An 8,064-nucleotide genomic window follows, 5' to 3' on the forward strand; every position below is an offset into this window, starting at 1 on the left:
CAAGATGGCCTAGGGCTAACTCCTTAAGTCCGGGTGTCAACCTGACTGAGCAAAGGCATGGGAAGTTTACTTAGATTTACTCAGCTCCTCCACAGGGCACAGTTCTCTTTTAATCCTCTCAAGAAATTTGCAGTAACAGACACTATCCCACTTTATAGATTAGGAAACTGAGGTTCAGAGAAATTAAGTGATTTGAATAAATCCATAGTCACGTTAGGGGTTAGGGTTTCAATACAGGAAGTGCCTTTGTACTGATACAGCCTGGATTAACCTCTATTCAGCATGTCCATTGCTTGAGTGGAGTTCCTTAAGGTGCTTCACAGAGATTTCTCTGCACCTGTCCTCCCAAAACCATCTTTTGCACAGGTTTCCTGTGGTTTTGAAATGATCCCATTTACGACAAGTTCCCTTGAGTTAAGGTACTGCCCCTTTTGAAGGGTGCAACACAGTAAGCATGGAAGATGAGACATTGTGGGAATTTAAGATTAGTTTCTAATAAGACCAACAATGGAGAGCAGGGCATGGTTCAGGGCGGGCTCCAAGGTGGGGCTTAGTTTCAACATAGAGGCTACAAGGAGACACGTGGTAGGTGCGGGGGACAGGAGGGGGGCCCGGGCAATCAGAAAGTAGTATAAACATCTTAAGGAATTAACCACCAGTGGGTGGTTAATACTTGAAACGGAGGTAGGAGAATAAAGATTCCCTGTTTGCAGTTTAGCCTACAGCTCTGCCTAACTGTGTTGCATTGCTATAGTAAACCTTGTGTACACTAGAGGGTTTTATTGTTCTGAGAGAACTCTTATTTTGGGAGGAGTGGAGCTCCTGAGAAGTAAGCATGCATATGCTCGCAAGACTGGCTCTGGATTTGATGAACATTTGGTCTGTCAACATGCAAGGTAGCTTTTCGTCTCTCTCATACATTTGTAAGGACCTTAAATTTTCGGTGAGAGGAGTATATTTATTCTAAAGGGGTGTTATAAAATTGCACAAGACAAACTGCTCGTGCTAGTAGGCAGTTAAATTAGCAATGTATACAATCCAAAACACTCTGAAATCAAGAGAGAATGGGGGCTTGAGGCATAATTGTTTAAGTTAAATAATACTGGGGCGCCTGGGTGGCTCAGTCGGTTAAGTGTCTGCTTTTGGCTCAGGTCGTGATCCCAGGGTCGTAGAATCGAGCCCTGCATCAGGCTCCCTGCTCAGTGGGGAGCCTGCTTCTCCGTCTCCCTCTGCCTGCCGCTTCCCCTGCTTGTGCACTCTCTCTCTCTCTCTCTCTCTCTGACAAATAAATAAATAAAGTCTTTTAAAAAAAGTTAAAAAATATAAGTTAAATGATACCACATAAGCCATATTGTCAGAAGAGGTCAAATAAACAAATGGTATAAGTAAGGTACGTAGGAAGTGTTAGATTTTCAGAAAAGTGGTGGGTGGGAAAGGAAAAGAAAAAGGAATAGACTCATGAGCACAGGACCATCTTTTCCTAGGATAGCCATACATCCCAACCATTGAAGGGACAGCCTTCAGAATATGGTGGCCCTCAAGCAGGGGAGGAAGCTGTAGCTTGTCTTTTGGGTGGCCTTTAGGGGAAAGTGCTGTCGTCCCTAAGGGTGTCCTCTCTGGGGCCAGGCACAGCTAAGGAGGCCAGTCTGATAACCACAAATTTGCTTTCAGTCTCAGCATGCATTTCTCAGGCTAGTAAGTAGGGTTTGCTTGTTCATTTTGACTGCAGCTCGTGTCTCTAGATTCTGTTTTTCTATCTTCTCACAAAACAGATTCTTCATAGTTGCAGTGAGTACCCTTGCCCCGTGCCCTTCGCTGTCAATATTGCGTGTCGGCTTTGCAAGTTTGTACCACGGGAGATGAAATTTGGTTCAGGCACCAAACACTGAACATCTGAACAATGTGGCCTAAGCAGCCACAGTGGTGTTGGATGGTTGTTCCCCAAAAGCATTTGTGCTATGTGCGTGAGGATTATGATGGACTCGTCTGTGATTTGAATTTGTTCATATTTTGTTCCGCCAGGAGTTTCTTATTGAAACAGCCTCCATAGACATGTGCCATCTATTTTATGAGTATTAGCCCTTAGCCATCTCCAGGAAAGAAGAGCAGCCATCCTACAACCAACCAACCAAGCCTAAGTCTGTCTTTCTGTTTAATGTTGTGGTCTCCCAACATCTAGTTTTAATTATGATGGATTTCCTTGCTTGTGATTCTTTTATTTAGTGAAGATAGTGTGGCAAGAGATACAGGGGTGTGTGTGTGTGTACACATGAGAATGCTAGATCAAGATTTTTACTTTTATAGTTTATAGTTTTATATAAATCTGCTTACCATATAAGTGATATATTGGTCACATGTGGGCTAGCATGATTTTTTAATTATCTTTGATATTTGCTTATGTGGCTAAATTCTAAAAATGTTAATTTTGTAATTAATTTCCAGCACATTGTTTGGAAACAGTGAATAGTTTTTGTTATAAATCACCCAAGAACTTAGATCCCTACGCTGCCTGGATATGTCTTCCCAGTTGGTTTTGGAAAAGTTATTTATCTTTGATTCCTATTTCCTTTCTCTCCAATTCTCAATATGGTTTGTATCCAAGAATCCACAGAAATGGCTGTGATAAAATCAAATGATATTTTTTTCTGCTGTTATCCATATTAGCCTGGAACCATATCTCCTGTCACTTTTTTTCACAGATTCTCCTCATTTCTTTCAAACTTCCTTTTGTCTACTGATACGTGGCCTTTGTTCCTGGCCTTTGGTTTGAGTTTCATCATTTTCATGTGTGAATGCATTTCCCCGCTCCTTCTGCCATGTCTACTATATAAAATATGCCGCCCCCTAGCTTGCCTTTCAGACTCTAGCTATGCATCTCCTAGGGTCTCCAGTAGTGTTTCTCCGAATATCCTTTGTTGAATATTAATTCTTAAAATGCATCCTTGGGGGTGGAGGAGTCCTTGTTTCATTAAGTGTTAAGTGTGAGAAATTATAAACGTAATAATATTCCTATTATGTAATAGGTGCTCAATAAACATTTTTTTAATAAACAAAAGAATGAATGAGTGGACATATTTCTAGTATCCACTAGCATGTACTTTGGGAAGTTCTTTAGCGAAGAAATGTTTCGCTCTGTTTAATCCAGCATTTACCAAACATGTTTTCTCACAAAACCATCTCTAGTGTTGCACAAAACGCACCTTGTTAAAACTTCAGCCTAAGCCATACAATGCCATGGCCATACCACTCTCCCTCCCTCACACCCAAGCTATGTGGAGAGGGGCTGAGCTTCATCAGCTCCCTCTTCTTGCCTGCCCCACACGCAGGCCACTTTCCTTATTTCAGTTGCTAACATGTACCTCCTTCTGCCTTGGCTCAAATCTGGAATCATCTTTGACCAGTTATGCTGTCTTTCTCTTTAATCATCTGCTAATTTGCATCATTTTTCATGTTCTGTCTTCCAAATCTGTTTTGAAAAGTGAGACCATTGATAATCTCTGTCTCGTGGACTCTTATCTATGGATATTTATGAGATTCTATAGGTTGAACTCATTATATTAAGTACTTTTTATTGAAATCTCTCAAAAAAATTTGTAAGCAGTATAGCATACATTTCAGTCATGCTATTCTCTTCAACAACACATCAATCAATATTAATATCCTAAGTTTACTTGACTTGCTTTATTTTATCACCTTCCTTTTGACTACCTCTATTAGTCAACTAAACATACTCTAGCCTCTCAACTTTAGCAGAAATAAGCTAAGGTACCTAGAGCATTTCCTGCACTTGCATTCAGTCTTAACATCATTTAAAGCGACTCTGAAATCTAGTCTTTCCAGATTGATCTGAATAAGGCCATTTCTATAGGTCCAGCTCTAGGTGTATGTGCTAGAAAGTACATACACCAGCTGTGTCTTTGAACATTACCCAACATTGTACTGGGATTTTGTGGCAGTGCCTCTGGAACCATGTTGGAGGACAGACATGGTAAGGAAGGAAGGACCTTTGTGAGGAGAGGAAGTGGAAGAGAGGCTCTACTTCCGTTTCTCAGATTGGCAATTGGTGGGGAAAAACGTAGAGGGGAGGGCCCCATGGCTAATAACAGATTGCAAGTGATTACAGTAATCAGAATATTTCTAAAACTAAAAACAGCTTCTGATAGAGCTGAGAGACTCAGAGGGAAAGAGGTTCTGTGAGTTAGGTGGACAGTAGCATTGCTTTAAGAAAAATTGGGGGGTTATTAAAAGGCAAATCTGGCTTAAGCTCTACAAGGCAGCTCACTGGTTTTCTTCTAGCTCTTTTCTTTCTTTCACTCCTTATCTCGGGACTTTTTCTCTTCTCATTAACACCTCCACCAGAGTTGGAGCTCGGGAAGAGAAAGGAAGTGTTCAGACATGTGCCTATTTGCATACTCACTCTCTTGAGCTAATGCCAGGACGGCACATTCTGTCCAGTTCTATAGAAAAGCCAGTTTCACCCCATCAGTTAAGGTATTATTTTCTTTTTTAGCATAGAACCATTTATTGCCAAGCTTCTCTTAACTGTACATTACAAATAGCGTCTGATTAAGAATGTTCTGGATGGGTTAATTAGTGTGGTGGCTATTATTAAGCAAACTGCTTGTTAGTATTATGCCTATTTGATCTTGGTATTGATGTGAAGTAATTGACCATAGAGCTACATTTAGAAAAGCTGGAATAAAGTTTTTTGATTTCTATTATGGCAATAAATTGTTTATATTAAACATGTCTATGAAAATATGAGTTTCATGGCACAGAGAATCAGAATAGACTCTGTGTGGGATGGTAGATGAGGATTGTTTTGTTTTGTTTTGTTTTGTTTTTTAGAAATATTAATACATTTGTCCAGCTTGCTTCACAACCAGCTCTGCTAGAACAAAGTAGTAAAAAATTATTTCACCTTACTACTGCAGAGTATATAAAGAGTAAAGTGATTTTAACTTAACCCCACCTGAAAGACATATTTCCTTTGTGATTTAGCTAACTGCCTGAATACTTATCTAGGTAACAATCACTATATATAAACAGACTATTAAAGAAAAATATGGGAAGATATTCTAAGCAAGGAAAGCATAGCATGTAACCACCTTCTTTCAAATACCGGATTATTATCTATATTATTTATTGGTATTTTGTCCAGTCCTATTATTAAGTTTCCCTCACTATAGCATTTCCATAGGGAATTTATTCTGTGAGCTAATAAATTATACCATCAGGGAGTTTTTCTTGAAATTCAGCTTAAATTTTCCCATTCTTAATTTCATCTCATTACTTCTAGTTATACCCCCTTGTACCCGGCTAAATAATTATTCTCTTTCCTTGGAGACTCCTATTATGTACCCCTCTACTTGTCACTTAACCAGGCTATTCATATTTAGCTCCTTTAATCTGTCCTCATAAATCAATTCTTCCATTGCCTTAATCATTATTATTGCTCTTCTAAGAACTCTCTAATTTTCAGACTTATACAGTTACAGGTGCCCTGGATGAAACCAGCATTCACACGGCCCTCTGTCCCCACAGGCTTGCTGTCTTCCTTCTCGTTACAACACACTCCATAACAAAGTGGCATCAGTTTGCTGGTCAACTCAGCACAGGCTTCTCTGGTCAACCTCTAGACAATCTCAACAGTGTTTTCCATGTGTCCTACTTGCATTCAGGACTTTTTTTTTTTCAATTTCATAACATTAGTAAGCTGAGTTTTTGTTTACTGTCTATGTTCTGCCTCTTTCCATGTCCCCACTGACCACCACCGATCAAGTCAGCCATCCACAGCATGTGTTAACAGGAGATCCTGTTCATCCTTGACAACATTTAGAAGCAGGCCTAGCACCTTGCCCACAGCGAAATGCCCTGTCATTTACCAATTCCTATTGTTTACGACCCTTTAGCCAGTCTCCCGTCCCTTTTAATTTGCAATTTTGCTCACATGCTAGCCAGTGTAAATGGATTTTAAGAGTAAGATGGGTCATGATACTGTTTTCCAAGATAAAGTTATGTTTCAGTGCCCGCTGATTTTTTTTTAATTGTCAATCCTTCCTGCACTAAATTTGTAATTTTTGTTAAAATCCGTTTTAAGCTTGCCTAGCATCCTTTATTCAACATAAACAAATAGGTTTCTTCCCTTGCTTTATTGTTGTTTTCCAGATACGTACAGATGTTCCTTCTCTTACTATTTGTCTCACTTGTTTAAAATTTAAGATATTGTTGGGATGCCTGGCTGGCTCAGTCAGTGGAGCATGCGACTTTTGATCTTGGGGTTGTGAGTTGAGCCCCACGTTAGGTGTAGAGATTACTTAAAAATAAAATCTTAAAAAAAAGTTAAGATATTGTCATGTTTTGTTGGCTTTTTTTGTTTTTTTGGGGGGGGTTTTGGTGTTCTTTTTTTTTTTTTTTTACTTTTGTGGTGATCAATGGGAACTTTTTCAATGATTTTTTTTTTTTTTTTAGTTCCTTAGAATCTCCTCAGTGTTTTGAATTTGTTTCAGGAAGAAAGTTGGTTAGTTCGCATGATAATTTTAGACCAGTGAGATATGAAGCTATAATCTGCATATGCCCAAGTTTCTTTATTTTTAAAATCAAGAATTAATGTATTATTATATTAGGGTATATCAAAGTAGTTAGCACCATTTTTGTGTTTTATCTATCTCTATACAATCATGTATTTATTACTTGGGAGGGTGCTTATATAGAAGGTGATTTCTCTCAAAGGGCTTTATGAGACAAGCACAGAGGCCCCCCAGACAAGCTTTATGATTCTGTAACGTACACAGCACACTTCAGCCAAGGACTTTGTTTCCAGCTCACAGCAGAACCCGCCGTATCCCTTAGTGTTGCCCATCAGTCCTTGCCTTCAGACCTAGTGAACGTCCTCGGCCCCTCTCCCCTGTTCTGGTCCCTCAGCACCCTTCTTATACTTACCTTCACCTCTGCTCACCTCGCGTGAAATAAATGGCCTCGTCTAATGCTTTGGTGACACACCATAGATTGCACACCTGCCACCTGAAACTTTTTTCCAGCTTCACTTGTCTCTCCTTCCTTCAGCTTTGTAAGAAAGCTTGGTCTGTTCTCTTTTATAAGGCCTACTTGCTTTCCCCCATTCCAAGAATCCTACATGCTATGCTATCCTCCTGCTTCTGACTTGTAAGACTTTTCTGTTTCTTCAGGAGCCAGTTCCCTTCCCTAGCAAGTGTCCCCAAGTAAACACCCAAGTGAATACCCCTATATACAGGTGCCCCATTAAGGAAAACAGACCTGGCTTCCCCATTCTCCTCTCAGTCTATCTTTCTCTGCCTCTCCCTCTGTGATGGGCGCACTATAACCCTCAGGCTGATTTCAGCCTGCACTCTCCACAGGATCTACCCTTCGAGTAGCAAGTGATCCAAATGCTCATTTTATCTGGTGCCCTGGTACCTCTACAATGCTTAACACCCCCTTTTTTATGCATTTTTAAGGTTTCTTGATTCCTTTCTTAGACATTCTTTTGAGGCTCTTAACTCACTTCAATAGGGTGATATTATTCTCTCAGATTCTCTTTTTACTTTTCCAGATGTTCCTTATTGCTCTCCTTCCATGATTCTTCTTCCTTACCTACATCTTAAATGCGTATAGTCTCCATTTCTTCACTTACTCAACCATCCAGGGGAGGGGTGAAGTCTCACGATGGGCCGCAGGGACTCTGAGAAAGCACTTGTTGTCTGGCCTCAGTCTCCCTCTCTAGACCTCCCATTTTGGGACCTGGCCCCAGCCTCTTTGGATTGCTTGCTATTCCCTGAAGAGTTATGGTCTTTCCCAACCTTTTCCTTGGATCACAACATTCTCTCAGTCTAGAACTTCCCCTTCTCTGCCTTTAAAGTCCCTCAACTAAAACCATCTTTAAGCCTTTACTGATCCCCAAGTCACAATTAATCTCTAGTTCTGTTTTAAAAGTTGGAATGTTCATTCTTTTTGCTTTCCACCACGGGTTAGTTGGGTGTTCATGTCTGTTCTAAGCACTACTGGTTTGCTCCCCAGTAGATGGTGAGCTTCTTGATTTCATTTTAT

General features: G+C 40.1%; 1 protein-coding gene across 6 annotated transcripts in view; it reads left to right on the forward strand.

Annotated features, from left to right (window-relative positions):
• Positions 1-8,064, forward strand: part of GTDC1 (glycosyltransferase like domain containing 1) — a 373,244-nt gene that overhangs the window by 235,883 nt on the left and 129,297 nt on the right. The window lies entirely within an intron of this gene.

The sequence above is a fragment of the Callorhinus ursinus genome, unplaced genomic scaffold, assembly GCF_003265705.2.
Source record: "Callorhinus ursinus isolate GAN/ISIS: 27379988/994484 unplaced genomic scaffold, GSC_fseal_2.0 scaffold2, whole genome shotgun sequence".
In the NCBI taxonomy this organism is placed as follows: domain Eukaryota; kingdom Metazoa; phylum Chordata; class Mammalia; order Carnivora; family Otariidae; genus Callorhinus; species Callorhinus ursinus.